Genomic DNA, 25,250 nt, shown 5'->3' with positions numbered 1-25,250 from the left:
TAAAAATATTCATTTGTTTCCCTGATAAGTGGAGAATGATATATAATGGGGGTGGGAGTGTGGGGAGTGAGAGAAGAATGGGGGAACTTTAGATTATGTAGAAGGAAATGAGAGGGAGGGGGGCATGAAAAATGGTGGAATGAGACAGACATCATTACCCTATGTACATGTACGATTACACGAATGGTATGAATCTACATCGTGCACAACCATAGAAACGAAATGATGTACCCCATTTGTGTACAATGAATCAAAATGCGTCTATAAAAAATTTAAAAATAAATCATTAAAAAAAAAGAAGTTCAGAACTAACTACTTCCAAGCAGGCCCAGAGACAACTTACGATAGTGTATAATACCAACATGTATCGTATAGAAAACTGACCATTGTTTAGCTCAATAAAGAGAGATATTTTTGTTTTAAAAAAATATTCATTTCTGTTTGTCACTGAAGTTTTTCAAGACAAGTTCTTTAACAAACAGGTTGATGATATATGCTTTAGTCAGCTTTTTTTGCTACTCTGACCAAAAGACCTAACAACGACAATTTTACAGGAGGAAAAACTTATCTGGTGTCTCACAGTTTTGGAGGTCTCAGTCCATAGATAGCAAACTCAGTTGCTCAGGATGGAGGCAAGCCAGAACATCAGGGTAGAAGGGTGTCTCGTTGGAAAGCTGCTGGGAACATGGTACCAGGAACCAGAGAGACAGAGAGCTCTGCTCAATAAGGACAAAATATAAACCCAAAAGCCACACCCCCAGGGGCTCCTCTCTCCCTGCCACACCCTACCTGCCCATAGTTAATGCCAAGTTAGTCCCTATCAGAGGAGTAATGCACTGATTATATTAAATCTCTTATAACCCAGTTATTTCATCTCTAAACTTACTTGCATTGTCTCTCACATGAACTTTTAGGGGACACCTCATAGCTAAACCATAGCAATATATTAGGGCAATGTTTGCAATGCTGGAAAGTGTCACCAGGTGTGGGAAGCATTCTGTTATGGTTTGGATGTGAAGTGTTCTCCCAAAGCTCACATGTGAGACAATGCAGGAAGGTAGAGGAGAAATGATTGGGTTGTAAGAGTCTTAACCCAATCAGTGAATTAATCCCTGATTGGATTAATTGAAGTAGTAGTGTGTGGCTGGAGGAGGTGGAAATTGCGGCGTGGCTATGGGGTATATATTTTGTACATGAAGAGTGAAGTCTCTCTCCGCTTCCTAATCACCAAATGGGAGCTGCTTCCCTCTGCCACCTTCTCCCACCATGATGTTTAATCTCAACTGGAGCCCAGAGGAATGGAGCCAGCCTTCTATGGACTAAGACCTCTGAAACTGTGAGCCCTCAAATAAACCTTTCCTCCTCTATAATTGTGCTGGTCAGATTCTTTTAGTCACAGAAGTAAAAAAACTGACTAAAACACATTCATAGGTTATGAGAATGTCAGTTATCTTCAACAACAGAACTGTCCCCAGGAAATACTATTTGAATGTCAAACACCATGTCAATTGTACTATTTGATTTAATTAAAGATAGAATTCTATATTAAATGAAGAGATAACATTATTGATCAAAATAGCTATTAGTTATATTCTCATCACAGATTTAGGATTTTCATCACAGATTTAAATAACTAAGTTCACTGATAGGTCATCAGCACTAACCCAGTGCTTGACATGAAAGTATCCAATAAATATTTGATAAATTGATGCAGAATTCAAGAGAACAAATTTTTAAAGATGCAACGTTTTAGGCACAATTTAAGTATTTTTTCTCATTAGACCCATCATTGATTTTTATTAATCTATTTGTTCTCTATGTATAAAACAAAACTTACCATTTTATCTTGGACTTCAATATGTCCACAGCTTCTAGCTGGTTACTGGCCCCTTTCTTATCCTGGCATTTTGGAAAATTTAGTTACAAAATGATATTAAAGAATATGTCTGTATTCTTGATTTAGATTAAAGTTTAATATCAGTTATTCTCAAGGAGATCTTCATTCTCTCACTGGTATGTCTGTTGGTTTTTCCTGGTATCAAAATCTCATTGAGTCCTTTAGACAGTTGGCTTTGCCAAGAAGTTTCATGAAGTACAATCCCATTTGCTATACTTACAATGATAAATTTCCCATAGGTGTTTTTGTTGTCTCTGTTGTTTGGTTTTAAAGTTGAACTAACTTTAAATTCTTCTGAAAATGTCCACCTTTCCTTCTTTCCAAATATGATGCTTCAGGATACTAGCAGTTTTTTTTTTTTGGTATAGAATATAAATATTTTCAGTAGAAATCATAAGCAATAACCAATAGATCATTAGAATTTTTTTTTTGGGGGGGTGCTGGGGATCGAACCCAGGGCCTTGTGCTTACAAGGCAAGCACTCTACCGACTGAGCTATCTCCCCAGCCCTCAAATAGAACATTAGAAAAGGGTCAATATTGGTTTTATTTCCTTGGGATATATTTTGATCAAAAGACAACCATTTAACAAACAATGTAATTATACAGTGGTGCTTTTGTACTTACCAAAAAAAAAAAAAAAAAAAAAAAAAAAACTTGACTCTTTCAGTTTTCCCCACTTCACAGAATTAGTACATTGTAGTAATTCAATAAATACTTACCAATTAACTGAATGATTTACTTTCAATAGAATATTTTAATAAAAGGAATAGACTTTTTCTCTGTATTTTGACAAATAATGGAATATGTTAGTTTATGTTAATCATTCGACATCAAATTTAAGATACAAGCCTTTTTGAATTCTTTTATGAATAGTTGGTGTGTTTTTGAGTGCCCTAAAATATACATACAGACGGCCAATTATGTTTCCCTGTTCCTCAACTGAATCTTAGAGCTAAAAGACAAATGTAAGTTCATTTTAAAATACTTTCTTCTGTTTCTGTAAACTATAGTTTATAACTATAGAAGTAACTCATGGACATAATAACAAATCTCAAAAAACAAAGAAGGCCTGAAATACAAAGTGTCAGACTCCCCCTCCTTCATCTCCCCTAGCAACCCTCTGTCACTTTCACAGATGCTGCCTTTATTAACATTTTCTCCTGATTTTCTGTTTCTTATTGCTATGATTTCTTGTAGTTCTGGATTTATAAACTCTGTATATTATTCACTAATCTAAAATTAAATTTGAAGTTAGCATATTGACTTTTCTTTCACCTCTCTTTTTCACTGCCCAAATATTTTTGGTTGTAAATTTATTTTTAAATTTTTGGGGTTCTTAGTATCCATCTATCCATCTATCATCTATCTATCTATCATCTATCTATCTATCATCTATCTTTCTATTTATTTATCTATTCTCTTATGTAAGTTTTCTGTGCTTTGTAAGATAATTAAAGAATGGAAGCCCCAAATAAAACAACATGTACAATATAAGCATATAAAATTTATTCCCTGTAAAATAAAATATTATGGCAACATCTATCAATGAGTCCTATGTACATAAAATCTCATCACTCACAGGAGAAGCTTCAAGAATCAAAATCTAATTAATTTTAGTTAGGTTTATCGACATCTTTCTTGTCTATTCTCAGTCATATAAGCCATCAACATTTCCTCTGTCCTACAGAATCCTCATCCTAAGGCTCATGTTTTGTTTATTCATGCTCTTTTATTGACAGTCAAGTGAAGGACAAATGCATAGTCAATATCCTAGGTCTTACTTGTCTGAAAATGTGTTGGAAATTTTGCAGCATAATTTTAGGTTCAAAATTTTTTATCTTAAAAAAATTTTACCTTAAAAATTTTGAGGATGTTGCTCCTTTTTATGTAGCATCCACTGCTATTGATGAGAAATTTCTTGCTGGTTCTACTTCTTTGCAGGCAATCTGCCTTTTCCTCTCACTTATAGGATTTTCTTTAATTCCTCAGTTCTATGAACTTTCAATGAGCTATATCCACACAGGAATCTTTTCCAGTCCTGATGAGCATGTTGTAGACTCAAGACCCCAAACTGAAGACAGTTTCTCCTTTCACCTCCTTGGTTATGTCTTCTGATCTGTACTACTCAGAAATCTTGCTTCTGAAACTTAATGTTTCAGGTTGTGGGGTACTTAGTCACTCTATCATCCATATTACTCAATCTCAGTTTACTACATTAATAATCAGATGTGCCTTTAATAATTTACCCAATAGAATGATTCTTCCTTAATTCAATCATCACGTATGTATTCTTTCTGGAATTTTTCCTTTCCTTCATTGCTCCATTTTAAAAAGTAGTTGTGTATTTTTGTTAATAGGAAAGCCTTGTGAATTTGACAGAGAATATAATTTTTAGGATACTTATTTCTGATACCTGAATTATTCTCACTTTCTCCATAGCCAGTTGTTTCAGTTGTTCACTTTGGGAATTGTTTTTCATACTGCTTATTTCTCTTAACAGGCTGTAGGTCCTTGATGGTTTGACCACGTTGAATAAAGAACTATATTGCTTAGTGAAAAGGACTGGAAAAGTTTTTCTCAGACACCAGTAACCCCATTTTCTCAATGCATCCTTCTTTTTACTAGATAGGTTCCATGGGCTTTGTATGCTTGGACAGAATGCTTTCATGAGCAGGTTTTCCTCAAGGTTAAATAACAGGAGACAAGAAGGCAGGTGGTGAATCCCAACAACTACCAAAGTACAGAGATCTTGCTCTGGAAGTGGAAAACTTTATTGTTTTAGTCTAGGTTAGTATGACCTATTCCATCCCCACTTCTTTCTTTCTTTCCCTTTTTCCCCCTTCTTTATTTCCTTCTCTCATTTTGAAATCTGGAATCACCTTAGGCACTGCTATGCTTTTTTTTTTTTTTTTTTTTTTTTTTTTAACCACAAAACCTCCGGTGTATTGGGCTATAACTTCCTCTGGTCTGATTTCTCTATCAATCCAGTACCAGTTGGAATGTGCAAAATTTCTAGTCTACTGATGGTAACTTGCATGTTTTACGGTACTATTGTGCACTTACTCTTCTGACATTTTGATGAAATTTTGGGAGAGGGGATGAAAAGTAGGAGAAGAGGATTGATTCCTGTCTTAAGAATGATAGTTTGAACAGGAAGTCTAGGGCTTATTTAGAAGTTCCTGTCCTTTTGTTTTAGGTTAATTGAGTTTAAAATATATCTTTTGTTCTCTTCTACATGTGAACTTTCCTGAAGTCACATTTTCTCTCCAAAAGATGGGAATGAAAATTGCACAGAAAATTGCATCACCTAAGGGACACTTGTACAGTTGACCTCACACAGTGAAGTACCATACTTCACATGATTGATGAGAGATCTTTGTGCAAGAAGAGAATGGCCAGTAAAAGAAAGGGTAGTTGCTCATTCCCCAGATACACTGAGTATCAATAGAAGTGTGTGTGTGTACAGGTGCAATGGATCAGTAGTCTCCCTCTCCTGCCAGAATACCAAGGAAAATGGGCAGAGTAAACCCCATTATTAGGACCTCTGTTAGTGACATAGCCAAAGCTACTAAGTCAGGTCTCTGGTGAACTACACTGTAAACCAGAAGAGAACCCTAGTTTCGTGTGTTTTACAAATTATTCTTTTCAAAGGAAAAATCTTTGCAGATGAGATGTTCAAGAGTCAGTGATGAGTTTCTTACTAAAGGATCTCTTTCCCAAGTTAACCCTGAAAGAAATGAAAAAGTGACAGAGAGTAGTTCAGGTAGAAGGGACAAATTCAAATGGGAAAACAAAAATTCTCTCCTTTTCTAGGGTTTTTAGTCTAGTGTGTTTGGGTTTCAAAACCTAATCAAGTCCAAAGAGAAGAAAAGAGTATTCTACACAGCCCAATTCAGGGACTCGTGGCTCAAGGTACCTTAACACATTGGATTACCAAGGAATCATCAGTGATGAAGTCACACTTTGAAAACAACCTGGTATATCCTCCTTCTTCCTGTCTTTTTCTTCTATGATGCCATCTTCAATACCATCATGTGAAATAATAATGACAAAAAACTCTTCCACTCATACAGGTTGAATATTTGTTAAGTATTGTGCTAGGTTTGCAAACATTATCTCATTTAATTTGTATTAACAATCCTATGAGAAAGCATTGTGTTTTTAAAATGATGATCCTGACACTAAAGGAGATTAAAAATCTTGCCCAAGATAATCCAGCTTGTATGTGGCAGAACCAGAATTTAGATCCACCTGACTCTGTGTTCATATTCATCTCTCATCCTCTCACAAGAGAAAACCACAGGGTTTTCAAATATGCTCTGGACTTTTGGAGCTTAAGGAGATCTTAGCAATGGCCCCATTCAACCTTTATACTTTACAGAGAAGGAAATGGAAGCTCAGCGCGGTGGTAGTTGATAGGGATAATAGCAGTAGCCAAAACACAGTTCCAGTTCTAACTCTTTAAGAGAAAACTATTCCAGGATGCCATATTCTTATGTGAGAAAATAAGCAAGGTTACCATAAATAACTTCCCCAGGAACTTTCGAGGTGTTTTTGAAATTTTGGTATTTTGGGCATTTGTAGCTCTGGGCATGACACATGAATTCTTTTCATTTCTTTAAAATTCAGAAAGTAAAATTTTAAATACTTTGAGTAGGATTAGTCAACACTTGGCAGTGTTCCAGATTCAATTATTTCACATTCTAAATTTAGTACAACTTAAAATTCCACAATTCATTCCAATAAACAGATTTCTATTCAGATTATTCTGGTACTTTTATTGTTGCTTGCTTCAGTAATCACATCTTCACTCTGGAAGGTCCTCACTGCAGTGTCTCCTGAGAACGTAGTCCTTCTTTCTGTTTTTCCTCAAGAATGTATATTAGGGAAAAAATTCTAGAAATCCTAATCAATCAATATTTCCACATGATTTGCTTTGGCATTTTCATTTTGTTTTCACAACAATAAGTTAAAAATGTATTTAGTGTCTTTTCCTCTCCCTGAATACTTATGTATCTTATAAGAAATCAGCACCTTTCTAGAGATTCCTTTCATGGTGCCCCACATCCTGAGGGACCCAGGGATTGATAAAGAGAAAGAATCCTCTTAGATTTTGTCCTTCAGTTTGTTCATTACAACTTATTTTTCTTTTGGATAATGGTGTTAGAAAAACATACCTCTCCAGTTGACTTTTGTTCCCCCAAAAGTAATTTTGTGTTAAATGAATATTCTACAAAATGTATCAATATTCAAATATATCATCAATACTTTGTTTTTCTTTCACAGGGAATACTATTCTTTGATGTTTGTTTTCATCCATCCCCTGCAAAAGAAAGTCACTTTTTTATTCAACCAAAACAACATGTGAATATAAGATTTTTTCAAAGCAATTTATCTTGGTCAATTATTTTGATATCTATAAGACAGAAACATAGAGTAACAGAAGAAATGTCTCTTCTCTGAAGCAATATAGGGGTTCTATCCTAGGTTATGAAGAATTGTGTCTTTTCCTTTAAACCTGAGAAAAGCAGAAACCTGGGAATTCTTCTTCATGCTTCCCTTTCTCCATATACTGACCAGTCATGAGTAAATTTTGTCAATTCCAAAACCGCTCCTATATGTAAATCCAAAATAGCTCCCAAATCCTTCACTTTCCTCCTCTCCCCAAGATGACTGCATTTGTTCAGTCTGCTATCGCCCCTTGCCCAGGTTGCTGCACCAACCTCCTGGAGGATTTCCTTGCCTCCAGGTTTGCATTTGCCACCATCTGTGTCCTTCTGCCACAGACTCCCACAAAACTAGGATTACAGGTGTATGTCACCATGCTGTGCTTAGGAAAAAAAAAAAAAAAAATATATATATATATATATATATGTTTAATAGAACCATATTATCCCAGTAGCAACAAGCATACCTAGCATCCAGATCCTGATGTTTAATACTATTCTCTAATGAAAGAAACCAGGGCACATTAAAGAATTGACAGATTCTAGTACTGGAGAAAGGAATTATACAACATAAGTCTGGAATACATTGTAGTGCCAGATATTAAGAAAGTACAAAAACAAACAAACAAAAACACAACACCAACAAAAAACCCACAATGATGGAAATATTTCAAGGCAACATGGGAAACCAATGGAAAGCACTCCAAATAGCTGAAATTTACAACAATTTATTCTACACAATAAATAACATGGTGTTGAATTATAACCCCAAGCAAAAAATGAATATCGTGGGTCCATATTGGTATAAACAAGTGCTTGGTTAAATAAATAAATTATAAACAAGGAGACTAGCAGTGTAGCAGAATTCCAGAAAAGACTTACAGTAAAGACTTACTGATGGACATGTGATCAAAGTCATGATCAGCAGTGACAAGTCATATTGGTACTATGTGTCCTTGAATTGAAGGGATGGGAACAGCACTAAACCTCCATGGTCTTCCTCTCAGGAACTCATAACACTGGTCTACTCAGAAGAAAGTGTCAAATAAATTCCGATTAAGAGCAGTCTATTAAATAGAGACATTCTACAAAATGTCCAGCTAGTGTTTCCCACCAAAAGTCAAAGTCATCAAAGGCAAGGAAAATCTGTGAAACCATCAAAGCCAAGAGGAGCCTGAGGAGATATAATGATGAAGCATAATGTAGTATGCTGGAATAGAAAAAGAACATGAGGTTAAAAATTGAGGAAATCTGGATACAGTATGGACTTCAATTAATAATAATGTGTTCATTGTGGCTCATTAATAATGGTTCATTAGTTGTGACAAATGTACCATGCTAATAAAAGATATTAATAATGGTTGAAACTGAGTGTGGGGTACAGTGGAACTCTTTGAACTGTCTAGATAACTTTTCCATAAATCTAAATCTATTCTAAAATTTAGAAAGAACCAATTAATTTTTATCCCTTATATCATCCAATCAGTGGTGAATAGATGTAACTCTCCCATTCTTAACTTTAAAAACCAAATGTTCTTACTAAAATTATTTTATACACTCCCTTTGCTGAAAATAATTTTTAAAATGCTAAATCATAATATTTTTTAGACAGTGATATAGGAATTTTCCACTTGAAGTTGGTAAAGACATTATTTCAATTCCTTACTTCAAAAAAAGTTAAGTCTTCTAATAAAAAAAAAGTCATAGAAAAAATCTATTTTCAATAATGAAAGAAATCTTAACATTTCACAAGTGAACTTCAAATGTTTAATTTGAAAATAGCTCTGTTTGTGTCTTTGCTGTAAATCCTTAGGCCAAGTTCTTCCCTGTTCCCCTTGTATGAAAATAAAGACAGATCTTCTTGTTCTTTAGACCATTCTCAGATAATTAGAAGTATCTCATACCTTTAATAAAACTTTTTAAAAATCTCATGAATTTCTCCAGCTCAATGTATTGAAAACTTATCTTCATCCAGAGTTGAATTTTCTCCCCTCTGGCTAACTTAAACCAGTTTTAGGGAGGTACTTACAATGATAAAGAGTAGACATTGCTTCTTCCCCTCAGTTCTGCCTTAATTTATCCTCTCTTCTCACTCTCTGTGGCTTCTCCCCTAAAGATTGGAGCAAAGGAAAGAAAGGAAGTGGCCAGAAAAGATATTACTAGACTAGTATTGTCTGGTGCAGGTGCTCTCTATGTTAGTAAGTATCTAAAACTAACTCGATCTCAGAAGGAATTTTCAGAGATCCATTTGGGGTTACAATGTTTCTGAAGACCTTCATCTACCACCACCTTGATTAAGCAGATGTGTCTCTAGTCTGGTTGCTAATCTCCTTCCTTGGCACTGTGCATCCTGTGGTACCCTTTCAGCTCCTGCCTGCTAAAATATCCTTGCCCCTATAGACAGCTTTCTTGAACTTGATAAAGTCACCACAGCTATCTCTTGATTATGACCCATCTGTGGCCAATAGAACCACTGAGGCTTCTTCAGTTCCAGTAAGTTATGGTAGCATACATTGCGTGGATGCAGTTCTCTCTTTCAATTGTCCAGCTTGCACAGTCACTAAAGTCTCACTCCCTTTTCATTTCTTAAGGTGTGAGTAAGACAGCAGCCTCTCGATTGCTCAGTCTGACGGGCCTGTTGAACTGCCTTTCCATAACCATGAGAAAGCACAGGTCCTGCTTTCTCCTACAGATCAGGAGGTGTGAGTCGGAAATTCAGAATCACAGCACAATAACAACTCTTTCCACAAATCCTCTCCTATCCCTAAAGTCTTTTCTGAAATAGTCCTAAGTTTTTTAAAGGCTGATAGTGGTTAGTTAGCCAAGGGTTGAAAAACCCTGGGTTCTGACCACCATCTCCTTCGCAAGCCCTCTAACTGGCTATATGTATTTCATTTAGTAGTGTTGTACCATTTGTCATGGTGTGTTGGCCAAAACTAAAACTTTTGAGTATTTTTTATATAAAGAGATTAATATAACACAACGTACTAAGCACATTTACCTAAAAGTATGAAATTTGGACAATAGGAAGAGAAGAAGAGAAGAACTTAACCTTTAAGAAGAAACAGAATTTCTTAATAATAAGCCTGGCCTATTACCTTTTATCAAAACAAGCTCCAGGGATGTAGGTTATCTAAGGAAGAAATGGAGAATGTCTATGGAGAGACCCAGATTCACACAGAAGAACAGCAGAGGTAGAGATACTGAAAAAGCAATCAACGTTCAAACCGTTCCAACTGTCCACAACCCAACCTCAATATGAAGCCTTTTGTATTTTAAAAAATGACACAGAATGTGCCTTTTCCTCACCAACATTTATTTTTTGATACTTACCATTCTAACTGGAGTGAGATGAAATCTCAGTGTAATTTTAATTTGCATTTCTCTAACTACTGGAGATACTGAATTTTTTTTTTTCATATGTTTTTTGACTATTGCATTTCTTCTTCTGTGAAGTACCTGTTCAGTTATTTGTTTTTTGGTGTTAGATTTTTTGAGTTCTTTAGAGTTCTTTATATATCCTGGAGATTAATACTCAATCTGAGGTGTTGGTGGCAAAGATTTTCTCCCATTCTGTAGGCTCTCTCTTTGCATTCTTGATTGCTTCCTTTGCTGTAAAGAAGGTTTTTTAGTTTGATTCCATCCCATTTGTTGATTCTTTAGTTTACCTCTTGTGCTTTAGGAGTCTTGTTAAGGAAGTCAGTTCCTAAGCCAGCATGATATAGATTTGGGCCCACTTTTTCTTCATAATCACAGGGTCTTTGGTCTAATGCCTAAGTCCCTGATCCACTTTGAGTTGAGTTTTATGCAGGGAGAAAGATAAGGGTTTAATTTCATTCTGCTACATATGGATTTCCAGTTTTCCCAGTACCATTTGTTGAAGAGACTGCCTTTTCTCCAGTGAATGTTTTGGCACTTTTGTCTAATATGAGATAACCATATTTATGCGGGGTTTTCTCTGTGTCTTCTATTCTGTACCATTGGTCTACATGTCTGTTTTGGTGCTAATACCATACTGGTTTTGTTACTATAGTCTGTATTGCTGGTGGGACTGCAAATTGGTGCAATCAATATGGAAAGCAGTATGGAGATTCCTCAGAAAACTTGGAATGAAACCACCACTTGACCCAATTATTCCACTCCTCAGAATATACCCAAATGACTTAAAATCAGCATACTACAATGACACAGTCACATCAGTGTTTGAAAGCAGCTCAATTCACTATAGCTAAACTATGAAACCAATCTAGGTGCCCTTTAACAGTTGAATGGATAAAGAAAATGTGGTATATATACACAACAGAATACTACTCAGCCATAAATAAGATTGATAATATGGCATTTGCCAGTAAGTGAATGGAACTGAAGACTTTTGTACTAAGTGAAATGAGCCAATCCCAGAAAACCAAAGACCATATGTTCTCTCTGATACACAGATGCTAACTCATAATAAGGGAGCAGGTAGGGAAGAACAGAAGTACTTTGGATTAGTCAAAGGAGAATGAAGGAAGAAAGGGTAGATAGTAGAATGAATTGGAGACTATCTTCCTATGTGAAAACATGATTACATGACCAATGTATTTCTATATCATGTACAATCAGAAGAATGAGAAGTTATACTCCATATATGTATGATGTGGCAAAATACACATATACTTTCATGTCTAACTAATAAGGACAAATAAAAAGGACATTTTACACTATTAAATATTATTGAAGATACCAAAAAAAAGACATAGAGGAAGTAAATGCAAATGTTAATAATGATCATAATAACCATAGTTAGCACTCACAGAGGTTTTGTTATGCACCAGACATTTTTCTAAATGAATTTAAATGTATTAACTCTTTTTACCCTCACTGCAAGCTTATGAAGTAGGCATTGCCATTATCTGCTTTCCATTTGACAGATGAGGAAAATGAGTCACAGAGATGACCAGTTGCACAAGATTTTACAGCAGATGAATGTTGGAGATAAGATTTTTATATCAGAAAGTCAGTTCCAAAAAATACTCCTAATCATGAGACTAAATTTTATGGCTCTTTGAAATTAGACTTGAAAAACTTGCTTCACTTGCTTTCTAATTTCTTCAATAATAGTCTATATCCATGAAAAATTAGGTACACAAAGTCTCCAATCTCAGTCAATAGCTACAGAATGTATGACACTCTGATGAGTATTCTGAGGAATACAAAGATGGGTCAGATATAACCTCTGTCCTCAAAGAAATTAGGGTTGAATTGAGGATCAGAAATGGTTAAGAAGGGATGTGTAAACCTTATCCCCATTGTATGACAAGATTTTGTAAGTACCATGAAAATAATCAACAGAGTGCTACCATAGGGTGAGATGAATGCCTTCTACCTATTATACCTATTGTTAGTCCACACAAAGCAGGTGGATGTCCCTTGACAAAACAAATGAGTAAGCAGAAGTTCAGAAAAAGACACACACACAGTTGGGGGATAATTAAGGAAGATTTCATGGAACTGAATAAAAAAGACTATCGGTTGACAAACACCTTTCTATATATAGGTATATATTTATATATAAGAATTATATATATGTATATCTGTATATATGTATAAATAGTAAATATACATATACATAGACATACATATGTGTGTACAATATTGTATATTCATATATAGAGAGACACACTCACACAAGGAAGTATTAGATCATCATTTGCTACAAGGATATTGAAAGGCAGATTCCTTAATAACTTACTTCAGTTTATGTAGGTTTTGAGAAAGCAAAATCAAGATTCAAAGATTCAACCTGTATCTATGTGATGAGAAATCTCTTTTTCTACTATGCTGCACTTTGGGTTAGGAGGAAGGCCGTCTTAGGGGGAGAGGACAGTGAAAGTCAAATATGGAAAGCAGTAAAGGGTTGAGAAAGTTTGAAGTTGAGGATATACTGGGTGCAAGAACAGGGTGGGAGAAGAGGTTACGTGGTAGGTGGGTCCTGGAAGAAGTCATGCTGTGCCAGTCAGGCTGAGGACCTACCATGACACAGTGGACTATGGGGAGACACTGGTGCTGTAGGAATGTCTAGAAGATGCCAACAGAATGAAGTGGAAAACAGACTGGAGAGGGAGAATTAAGAGACAGGAGGCTACTCCAACATTCTAGTTGTCATTGTGAGCACTAGTAATAGCAATAATTTAAAGAGCAGTATCTCAGTAATAGTTAAGCCATGCAAAAACTAAAAGGCAAATGATAAACCATTATCATATGTAGCATTTGATGACACACATAGTGTTAAATCAGAAGATGCAGAATGATAAATATGTGTTGGGTTTCTAAGGTAGGACTCTGGCTTGTACATACATATCTTTGAGAATTATATCCCTACTTTGGTAGAGGAGTGGGGAACAGTGATTATAACTTTCAAAGTTAATTATTTAGGAATAGAAAAATGGTATCAGCATTAGTTCCTTATTCTTCCTTGTGTACAGGTCAGCACCTAAAGTTCAGCAGTTTAACAAGGTGAAGGAAAAGATAGCAATACAGAATACAGGTGTAAGGAAGAATCCCTTACACTTGATTATTTGCAGCAGTATAGTTGATCAACATGCCTGTTTGTTCTCCTCCACCCAGAGGGCCTGAGATCCTTGAGGACAGAGCCTGAACCCTGCATTTCCTTTACATCCTCCACAGAGCAGAAAGCACAGGGAAGGCTTGATAATACTTCTTTAGAGGAGAAAATAAACCACACAGACATTAAAGGAGTTCATAGTGGAAAGGACAATATGATATTTTATAGTATGTGAATAACATTTACATAAAAGGGGTCTCACTCTTTTCTTGCCAGAGAATGTCCAGACTATCACTTACATATGACTAGGACAGTCAGGGGTAAAAATAATGACTTGGACTTGAGGGAGAAGTGCAAACCCTCTACCTTCTACCATTTTCCAAATTGTTGTGCCTGGGCAATAGGCAGGTTAAAGGCAGAGAATGGAAAAAAGAAGAAAAAAGAGTAAACATCTTTTTCCTTTTTTACAGGTACCCAAGTTGATTGAGGCAGACAGAAGCAGGCATAATTATAAACTTTATTTTGTGAGGACACACTATTTAACTGTGTCTCTCATCAGTGTTCAGAACTTTTGCATACACAGGTAAAAATATTATGATCCAGTTTCTTCTCTGCAGAGACTCATCACTGAGATCTGGAGTTTTTCCAATGCCATATGAATTGTTAGACTTCTTCTCAAATATGCCCACGTATCATCTGTCTTCCAGATGAACATTGTTTTTTATAAAATCATATTTCTAATAAATGATTTCTTGCATAGATTTACAGAAACATTTTATAAAAGTGACTGATGTCTCTGAGTATTCATTCAATTCAGTGACTATTCATGGAATGCCCACTTTCCATTAAGCCCTGTGTCAGGTGTTGAAACAGAAAAGTCTTTAACATTCATTCCCTATCTTTAAGCAATTCACAATTCAGTGGGGGAGATTTGCATACACCAGATAATTATTGACTAGTGTGGCAAGCACAGAATTGTGATTTTTCAGAGGTAATCATAAGCATGATCAAGATAAAAGTCTAATCTGATCTGAGTGAATTGGGGACACAGGGAGGTCAGGGAAGTTTCTTACAACTTGTGATACCTGAACAGATGCTATAATTGAGATTTTAAATTTCCCCCAAAGGCCCATTTGTTAGGGGGCTTGGTTCCCTGAGTGGTACTATAGGAAGATTGTAGAAACTTTAACAGACGGGGCCTAGTGGGAGATCTTGGGTCATCGAGGCATGTGCTTGGAAGGGATTATGGGACCCCAGACCCCCTCTTTTTCTCTTTTATGTTCCTGGCCATGAGGTGAGTAGTTTTGCTTCTCCACCCACTCCCACCATGACATGCTGCCTCAACACAGGATCAAAACAATGGGACCAATTTATCATAAACAGAACCGTCAAAACTATGAACAAAAATAAACATTTTCTCTTTATGATTTGATTATCACAGGCATTTAGTTATATTGACAGAAAGCTGACTAACATAATAGATCTTCAAACTGGGAGAGTACTGATCAAAAGACGTAAGTGAAAAGAAATAATGATAGTAGAATCATTACAAGCAGAAAGATCATAAGCAAAAAATAACATAGAGGTAATAAAAAGCATTGCTTTTGTGCCAAAGTCAAGTATTTCAAGGCTTCTAGAATTATTAATAATTATGGTTATTATTCCTATAGAAGAAACAGGAATGAGAATCAAGTCAAACTATACCTAGAAGATCTTGTGAGATAGGTTAAGGAGCTTGGACTTTATATAAGCTACTAGAAGTGAAAAGAGAGTCAGTAAAGACCTTCACACCGTTAGTGGTATGATCAGATTTGTGTTTTATTTTGTTTTTTGTTTTGTTTTTTTAAATTTATTTTTATTATAAACAAATGGGATACATGCTGTTTCTGTTTGTACATGGAGTAAAGGCATACCATTTGTGTAATCATACATTTACATAGGGTAATGCTGTTTGATTCATTCTGTTATTTTTTCCCTACCCTCCCACCCCTCCTACCTCTCTTTTCCCTCTATACAGTCCCTCTTTCCTCCATTCTTGCCCCCTCCCCCCCCATTATGTGTCATCATCCGCTTATCAGCGAGATCATTCTTCCTTTGGTTTTTGAGATTGGCTTATCTCACTTAGCATGATATTCTCCAGTTTCATCCATTTGCCTGCAAATGCCATAATTGTATTATTCTTTATGGTTCAGTAATATTCCATTGTATAAATATACCACAGTTTCTTTATCCATTCATCAATTGAAGGACATCTAGGTTGGTTCCACAATCTGGCTATTGTGAATTAAGCAGCTATGAATATTGATGTGTCTGCATCTTTGTAGTATTCTGCTTTTAAGTCCTTTGGGTATAGGCTGAAGAGTGGGATAGCTGGGTCAAAAGGTGGTTCCATTCCAAGCTTTCTGAGGAATCTCCATACTGCTTTCCAGATTGGCTGCACTAATTTGCAACCCCACCAGCAATGTATGAGTGTACCTTTTTCCCCACATCATCGCCAACACCTATTGTTGCTTGTGTTCTTGATAATCGCCATTCTAATTGGGGTGAGATGGAATCTTAGGGTGGTTTTGATTTGCATTTCTCTTATTACTAGAGAAGTTGAATATTTTTTCATATATCTGTTCATTGCTTGTAGATCTTCTTCTGTGAAGTGTCTGTGCCTTAGCCCATTTGTCGATTGGATTATTTGTATTCTTGGTATAGAGTTTTTTGAGTTCTTTATAGATTCTGGAGATTAGCGCTTTATCTGAAGTGTGGGTGGCAAAGATATTCTCCCACTCTGTAGGCTCTCTCTTCACATTACTGAGAGTTTCCTTTGCTGAGAGAAAGCTTTTTAGTTTGAATCTATCTCAGTTGTTGATTCTTGCTTTTATTTCTTGTGCTATGGGAGTCCTGTTAAGGAAGTCTGATCCTAAGCCAACAAGTTGCAGGTTTGAACCTACTTTTTCTTCTATAAGATGCAGGGTCTCTGGTCTGATTCTGAGGTCCTTGATCCATTGTGAGTTGAGTTTTGTGTAGGGTGAGAAATAGGGGTTTAACTTCATTCTGCTGCATATGGATTTCCAGTTTTCATAGCACCATTTGTTGAAGAGGCTATCTTTTCTCCATTGCATATTTTTGGAACCTTTGTCTAGTATGAGAAAATTGTATTTATTTGGGTTTGTGTCCATGTCCTCTATTCTGTACCATTGATCTACCTGTCTATTTTGGTACCAATACCATGCCATTTGTTACTATTGCTTTGTAGTAGAGTTGAAGATCTGGTATTGCGATACCCGCTGCTTCACTCTTCCTGCTAAGGATTGCTTTAGCTATTCTGGGTTTCTTATTCTTCCAGATGAATTTCATGATTGCTTGTTCTATTTCTGTAAGGTACGTCATTGAGATTTTAATTGGAATTGCATTGAATCTGTATAGCATTTTTGGTAGTATGGCCATTTTGACAATATTAATTCTGCCTATCCAAGAACATGGAAGATCTTTCCATCTTCTAAAGTTTTCTTTAATTTCTTTCTTTAGTGTTCTGTAGTTCTCATTGTAGCGGTCTTTTACCTCTTTTATTAGATTGATTCCAAGTATTTTATTTTTTTCGAGGCTATTGTGAATGGGGTAGTTTTCCTAAATTCTCTTTCTGAAGAGTCATCATTTATGTATAAAAATGCATTGGATTTATGACCATTGATCTTATATCCTGCTACTTTACTGAATTCACTTATGAGTTCTAAAAGTTTTCTGGTGTAATTTTTCAGGTCCTCTAAATATATTATCATGTCATCAGCAAATAGGGATAGTTTGAGTTCTTCTTTTCCTATTCATATCCCTTTAATTTCTTTGGTTTGTCTAATTGCTCTGGCTAGAGTTTCAAGGACAATGTTGAATAGAAGTGGTGAAAGAGGGCATCCCTGCCTTATTCCAGTTTTTAGGGGGAATGCTTTCAGTTTTTCACCATTTAGAATGATATTGGCCATGGGCTTAGTGTAGTTGGCCTTTACAATGTTAAGGAATGTTCCCATAGTCCCTATTTTTTTCTAGTGTTTTGAGCATGAAGGGATGCTGTATTTTATCAAGTACTTTTTCTGCATCTATTGAAATAATCATGTGATTCTTGACTTTAAGTCTGTTGATATGATGAATTTCGTTTATTGATTTCCGAATGTTGAATCAACCTTGCACCCCTGGGATAAAACCCACTTGATCGTGGTGCACTATCTTTTTAATATATTTTTGTATGCGATTTGCTAAAATTTTGTTGAGAATTTTTGTGTCAATTTTCATTAAGGATATTGGTCTGAAATTTTCTTTCCTCAATGTGTCTCTGTCTAAAGGTATCAGGGTGATATTGGCTTCATAGAACGAGTTTGGGAGGGTTCCCTCCTCTTTTATTTCATGGAATACTTTGAGGAGTATTGGAATGAGCTCTTCTTTAAAGGTTTTGTAGAACTCAACTGAGAACCCATCTGGTCCCAGACTTTTCTTTGTTGGTAGGCTTTTGATGACCTCTTCTATTTCATTGCTTGAAATTGATTTATTTAAGTTGTGTATGTCCTCCTGGTTCAGTTTAGGTAATTCATACATCTCTAGAAACTTCTTGATGTCTTCGAGGTTTTCTGTTTTGTTGGAGTATAGATTTTCGAAATAGCTTCTAATTATGTTTTGTATTTCACTCTTGTCTGTAGTGGTATTCCCTTTTTCATTCTGAATTTTAATAATTTGAGTTTTCTCTGTCCTTCTCTTTGTTAGTGTGTATCAATTTTGTTTCATGCTAAGTGAGATAAGCCAATCTCAAAAAACCAAAGGAAGAAAGATCTCGCTGATAAGTGGATGATGACACATAATGGGGGTGGGAAGGGCAAGAATAGAGGAAGGAGGGACTGCACAGACGGAAAAGAGGGGTGGAGTGGTGGGGGGAAGGAAAAAATAACAGAATGAATCAAACACCATTACCCTATGTAAATGTATGATTACACAAATGGTATGCCTTTACTCCATGTACAAACAGAGAAACAAATGTATCCCATTTGTTTACAATAAAAATTTAAAAAAAAATCAAAAAGGTAAATTGCTGATTAACCTAATACTGAGGTGAAGAGGAAGGAAAGTCAAGATTTAAAGATGGTCACTAAAGCCAGAACCGTAAGGGGAAACAGTAGGGAGGGAAAGGGACCTGTAAATTTTAATATGTGTTTGAGGTACCCCTGAGACATCTGAATGTAAATATCCAGCAGAAAGTTGGATAAATGTTTGTGAAGTATGAGGTCAGTTCTGAACTGGAGGTGTTATTTAGGAGCCAGGTAACTGCTTCTGTTTGCAGCTCAGTTAAAATATCTCACTTGCAAATGCTGTGCGAATTCAGTATCCTTAGTGGGAAAATGACATATGACTGGCTTATGATAACGTTCATATTTAGTTCTCTTGGGGTCTTATAAGACTGTTATTCTTTTCAATAACAAATTCTGAAAGAAACATCCATTGACAAAGAAAACAATAACTTTTTTAGGTACTCATGGGTATAGAGAGCCTGAAGATAGAATTACCATACAACCATCTTTATTTCTCTAAAACTTAATGCTAGATGAGGCCAATAATGCCTTTATTGACTACTTACATGGATGTTAATAGAATGAAGTGAGGTAAAGTAACTTGAAAAAGTAGAATGTCTCTTACTATTATTGAACACTTAAAAATGAACAAGAGGTTCCATGTTATGTTTTTGTCCTTGGTCTATAGCTAAAGAATATTATATTAAAGAAATTGAAATTTAGAGAAGAAATCTTCAGCAGCTCCCTTCAGATATAGAGGTCATGCTTTGCTAGGTGAGAAGTGTGTCCATGGAGAATCTCCATTTAGTCACAAGTGACACTGGATCTCATACTCCAAATATCGTCTGGTTTCCATAACATCAAAGCATTGAACTAATTCAGTTATTTGGGAAAAATGCCAGGAGCTAAAAGTGTTTGAAGGACAGGAAAAAAAATAATTAGGTAAGTTTCCAGACTTAAAATGAATAGTCATTATCACCAAGAATATGGAGAATGCAATCCTATGAAACAACACACCCTTTGTCATTAGAAATCTGGTAACATTATATTCTGTTGAAGTCACAGGAAATGAAGTTAACATCCCTAGATTCCACTCAGTCTCACTCTGAACATCATCATCCAACTTGTCACTCATGAAATGTCCTCACTTATCTAGAACCTGTAGACTTTCCAGAGTTCATAGTTGTTTATTTAGTTGATGCACTTATTTAACACAACTGGCCATCTGTGTGCCCTCTACAGGTTCTGTTTTGTGTTGGCTTCCATTTTACACTGTTCTGAAAGGGTATCACAGTGTGTCCTGCAGAACATACTCTGAGGAATGAGGATAGGGAGGACATTCATGAGTTCAAATAGAATTGGGAGGGAATGTCATGATGGGTTAATTTTATTGACTAATTTGACTGAGTAAAGGGATGCCCAGATAGTTTTGTGTGTGTGTGTGTGTGTGTGTGTGTGTGTGTGTCTTCAGATGAGATTAGAATTTGAGTCAGTGGACTGAGTAAAGAAATGCCTTCACCAATATGGGCAGGTATCATTCAATTCATTGAGGAGTAGGTATAACAAATAGATGGAAGAATAGCAAATTTGGTCTCTCTCTTCTTAAGCTAGGACATCCATCTTCTACTTTTAAGACATGAGAGATTCTGGTTCTTGGGACTTTGGACTACAGAACTTAGACCCACAGGGCCACCTGCCTGCGCCAGGTCTTAGGCCTTTGGCCTTAGACAGAGTATCACATCATCGGCTTTCCCAATTCACTAGACTCAGACTAAATTTGACCACTAGCTTTCCTGGCTCCGCAAATGCAAATGGCATATCACAGGACTTCTTATCCTCCACAGTCACATGAGTCAATTCCTATAATAAATCTCTTTATCTACTATCTATCTATCTATCTATCTATCTATTATTGATTCCCTTTCTTTTGGAGAACACTGACTAATACAATGTATTCTGCACTTCTGTTTTAAAGATTCAAAATGAGCATTAGCAGACAGAAGGCTCTACAGACATATAAACTGCTTAACCTTTTAAAACCAGTATTATGCTAATTTGATCACAGACACTTTCTCCTAGAAAAAAACTATTAATAGTCTCAGAAACTAGTGTCCTGTGAATCTACTCTGGGAAATAACCCCAGAGGATGGAAATAGTCGGAAACCTCATACTACATATTATAAATGGGAACTTGATGAATATTTTAATACAATTCTGTTTTAGCTTCCATATTCAGAAAACAGAGAAGTGACAGGAAATTTGAGTTTCAGTCCTGAATGTGTGACTTTGAGCATGTTATTTTACTTCTCTTTTCCTCCTCATGGCTAAGACACGGGTAATATTGTGACTACAATGAGTGAATGTGTATTGGAATACTCTGGGGAATAACAGATGTGATTTATCAAGTGATCACCCTGTGCCATTTTTGTGCCAAACACTTTAAAATATCACCTTTTAAATTCTTATTAATTCCCCAAAAACAGATATCAATATTAATGTAAATTCACATATATAAAAGCAGAGACTTAGTGGAATCCAGTCTATCAGATACAAACGAGCTGTAAAATGCATTAAGAGTTTAAATCCAGCCTATTATGTTCCACAACACAAAGTCTTAGCCACTCATAATTATTCAGGTTTAGTGACTCAGGGGAAAACCAACATTTATTTAGATATCCCACATATTTTGGCTTGAAAACACTCCCTGAAATAGCTTATCATCCAAACAGTTATTCTACTCCATTTATGGAGAGAAGAGCAAGATTTTGCCTTCGGAGCCTGATCACATTTGCCCTCCACCCTGTGTCCAGAGGGATCAGTGCTGAAAATAATGGGTGGTGATGCAATTAGCAGTAGCAGTGATGCTGTAGCTGAAAGTTGCTGCCATGCCCTGACATGCTATGAGCAGCATATCAATACTGATGCTGAAATTTATGAGAAAAACACATTGTTCAAAAAGACCTAATAACATATAAGCGGTTCATTATAAAGCTGAAAGTGTTTTTTATTCTCCCATGGTCACTGGGCAACAAGGACCTGCAAGTATTGTTTAGGCTTTTATTTCTCTATGCGATACCAAAGCCATGGTTGCAGATTTGTCATGGCAGTAGAAGTGGAGCTGGAAAGGGTGAGAGTATTGTTTTTCCACCCATCCAAACAGTATTTGCTGAATACCTACCAGTCCAAATTGTAGGGATGCTGCAGAAGAAGAACCAAGTCATGGGGTTTAAAAAGTTTGGTAGATAGGATTATTGTTTTACCAATAGGACTGTTATATCTGATTGAGCCCTGTTTATGCTCATTTGAACTTCTCATGATCCTGTGAGAAGAGTATATATTCTATGTGACCCTTTGACTTTGACCTTGATATTATGATATGCTTAGGTTAGTGAAATTTGGGCAGAAGCAACTGTCACATCTGAACAAAATATATAAGAGATATCCTTGTTTGGTTTTGCCCCCTCAACCTCCCCATCCCACCATCTGGCATTGTAACCTTTTGCCATGAGTTCGGAATATCCCAGCAAAGAATGTTTTTTCAACTTGAATACGTCAATAGAGGGAAGCCTTATTGAACCTAGTCATGCTTGTGAGAACCAAGAGCAGCCGTAGCCTACCCAAACACATCCTATGATTGCAGGCAAAAGAAGAGTGTTTACTGTTGCAGGCCCCTGAAATATTGGTGTTGTTTGTTGCTGCAACAAAACTAATTGATAAACATAATACTTTAAGATACAAACAAACAAATAAGATGTCAGATAGTAAACATTCCATTCAAAAAATTAAGCATGATAAGGTGAAAAGAATGAAAATTTGGAAGTGGAGTTTGTTATTTTTATTAAGGTAGTAGAATGCTTCTCATCCAGAGGCCTAAAGGAAGAGAGGCTCAGGAACAAGCAGATAATTGTCAGAAAAAAATTCCAAGCAGAAAGAATATCAAGGGCAAGGCAAAAGGTCTTTGGGGATTATCCATTTGTGGATTATCTGTAGCAAATATAGATGTGAAATTGTGTGAGAAGCCAGAGCAAGAAGGAATTATAGAATTGTAGGATTTTACTTCTAGAAAGAACTTGAAGGCCACCATCTAATATATTCATTTTGTAGGAAAGAAATTGAAGCAAAGAGAAATAAAAAGATTTGCCTAAAATCACAGAACTGGACCGAGCTTATTTCAGAACTCATATTTCCTGACTCAAACATAGCTAATTTTAAGGTAAATCCACTTTGAAATGATTGAATAGTTCAAAATATTTGATTAGCTAGACTCCTATCTCTGCCATCAAAATATATTCCTAGAGAATCAATATGTAAACTTAAATCATAGAAGCACTAGAAAATGTTAATTTTTAAAATAATCTTGCAATGGGAAGGCCTTTTAGATATGATAAAAAAATCACAAATCACAGAAAAAAGACTAATAAATTTGATGATATGCAAATCTTAAATTTATGTATCAAAAGAAAGTTTAGAAAAATCAGTAAAACAAGATATAGGGGAAAATATTTGCAACTCATTTGACAGAAAAAAAAGGATAGTTTCATTAATTGTGAAAAATCCTTTAAAAGAAGATAAAAATAAACCCCTCAGCATAGAGTCCTTGCAGATGAGAGTCTGGTGCTCAGATCACTTCACACATTGTTGGTGGGAGGAACAAGTAGCAGAATCATTCTGAAGAAAAACTTTGGAAATCTTCATAAAAATAAAAAATACACATTCTTGTGACCCACCAACTGCACATATAAGAATACAAACTTGAATATTCATTCTTTCAGTAAATATTTATTGAGTATCAACTATGTGACTGGTTCTGTCTTAAGAAATGAGGACAAGTGATGAGCTGAGACATGTACAAAGTATAAGGGAATCATCAGGACTGGTCTGATAATGTTATAGGACATATCAGTTGTAAAAATTAGGAAACCTAACTTCAGTTATGGTTTATAACCGAATTAATGGTACAACTTTGTACCTCAATATTTCTTTCAATTTAGAGGATTTGAACAGATTATAAATGCAAGGTCTTATTTGTCTCTAGAATCTTTATGACTTTAAAATCCTAGTTCTCCAAAGTTTCAAGTAGAATCCACATTGAGTAAAAAGAAAAACAGATGCTCTGGGTCTTATTTCAGCCTCGAAAGTCTCAGAATCACTGGGTCACCACCACTTAAAAATGGGTCACTTTCTCCATCCTTTCAAATCTATTGAACTTGGTAGTAAATGATTTATAACATCATTTATAGTAAAAAAAAAAAAAAAAAAAAAAAAGAACAGAGATACATGAACAAGTGCAAAAATTACATCCATTTAAAAATAACCAGAATATTCTATTTGCTGCTAAGGTCTACTTCATCTAACTTAGCAATTGCCAAAAAAGAGTCAGTGCCCCTCTGTGGGGAGGGTTATTTCTGTGGAAACCTTTCAGAAGTGCTGTTCTAATCACATTCCTAGTTAATGGCATAGAGTTTTAGGTTGATTTTATTAGGTCTCATTTTTAAAGTTGATTCTGGCTACTGTTGCCCCTGAGTTTTAGTTCAAGAAGAGCAACTGTTCACAGTATAACCTTTATTCCAAATTGTTCCTGTTCATGGAACAATACACATCTAGCCATTTGGCCAGCAGATGTCACTATGTTTAGCTACTTGCCTCTCTCATTATGGTAGTCCTGGGAGTCCCGGGTTTAGACTCTCATCAAAGGCCAAGACCCACTGTGCCCCGTGGCCCACTCCTGTAATCCCAATGGCTTGGGAGGCCAAGGCAGGAGGATTGTGTGTTCAAAGTCAGCCTCGTCAACTTGGTGAGACCCTGAGCAACTTAGCAAGACCCAGTCCCTAAAAAATATATATAAAAGGGCTGGAGATATACAAGTGATAGTTTCATGTGCATTTATTTTTCATTTCTGTTTTATAGACAAATTTCTCCCTTTGGTTGCTAAGCCATATCTCCAGAGATTAAACTTCACAGCTCCATTAATTATGATTTATAAATCATCTTCATTTATAAATCATCTTTGACTCTAAAATTTCCTGAGTATTCCAGTAGAGACATGGTCAAGGAAATTAAACAGTAAGACAGTTGTTCTTTCAGTTGGTAGCTATAAAATTTTACTACTATTTTTGAGATTTTAAAAGTACTTTCTCAAAACCCTTATTTTCTCATGAACATCAAAACTTTAAGAATTCTATCGATCTTTTTGAAATAAAGGTTTGTACATTTGAAACATGAAAAGAAAGGCAAGTTGTATTTTGCTATTAAAATTTTAAAGTCTCACATTATAAAACGAAGTGCAGAGAGAAAAAATTTACAAATAAATGTACAATTGAA

General features: G+C 35.7%; 1 non-coding gene across 1 annotated transcript; it reads right to left on the bottom strand.

The window, feature by feature from the left end:
- Nucleotides 1–2,327: 2,327 nt before the first annotated feature.
- Trnat-ugu (transfer RNA threonine (anticodon UGU)) lies at nucleotides 2,328–2,402 on the bottom strand. The gene has a single exon. It is a non-coding gene; the product is annotated as a tRNA-Thr (tRNA).
- Nucleotides 2,403–25,250: the final 22,848 nt, after the last annotated feature.

This window comes from Sciurus carolinensis, chromosome 7, assembly GCF_902686445.1.
Source record: "Sciurus carolinensis chromosome 7, mSciCar1.2, whole genome shotgun sequence".
NCBI lineage: Eukaryota > Metazoa > Chordata > Mammalia > Rodentia > Sciuridae > Sciurus > Sciurus carolinensis.
This window is presented reverse-complemented; position numbering and strand designations above follow the sequence as displayed.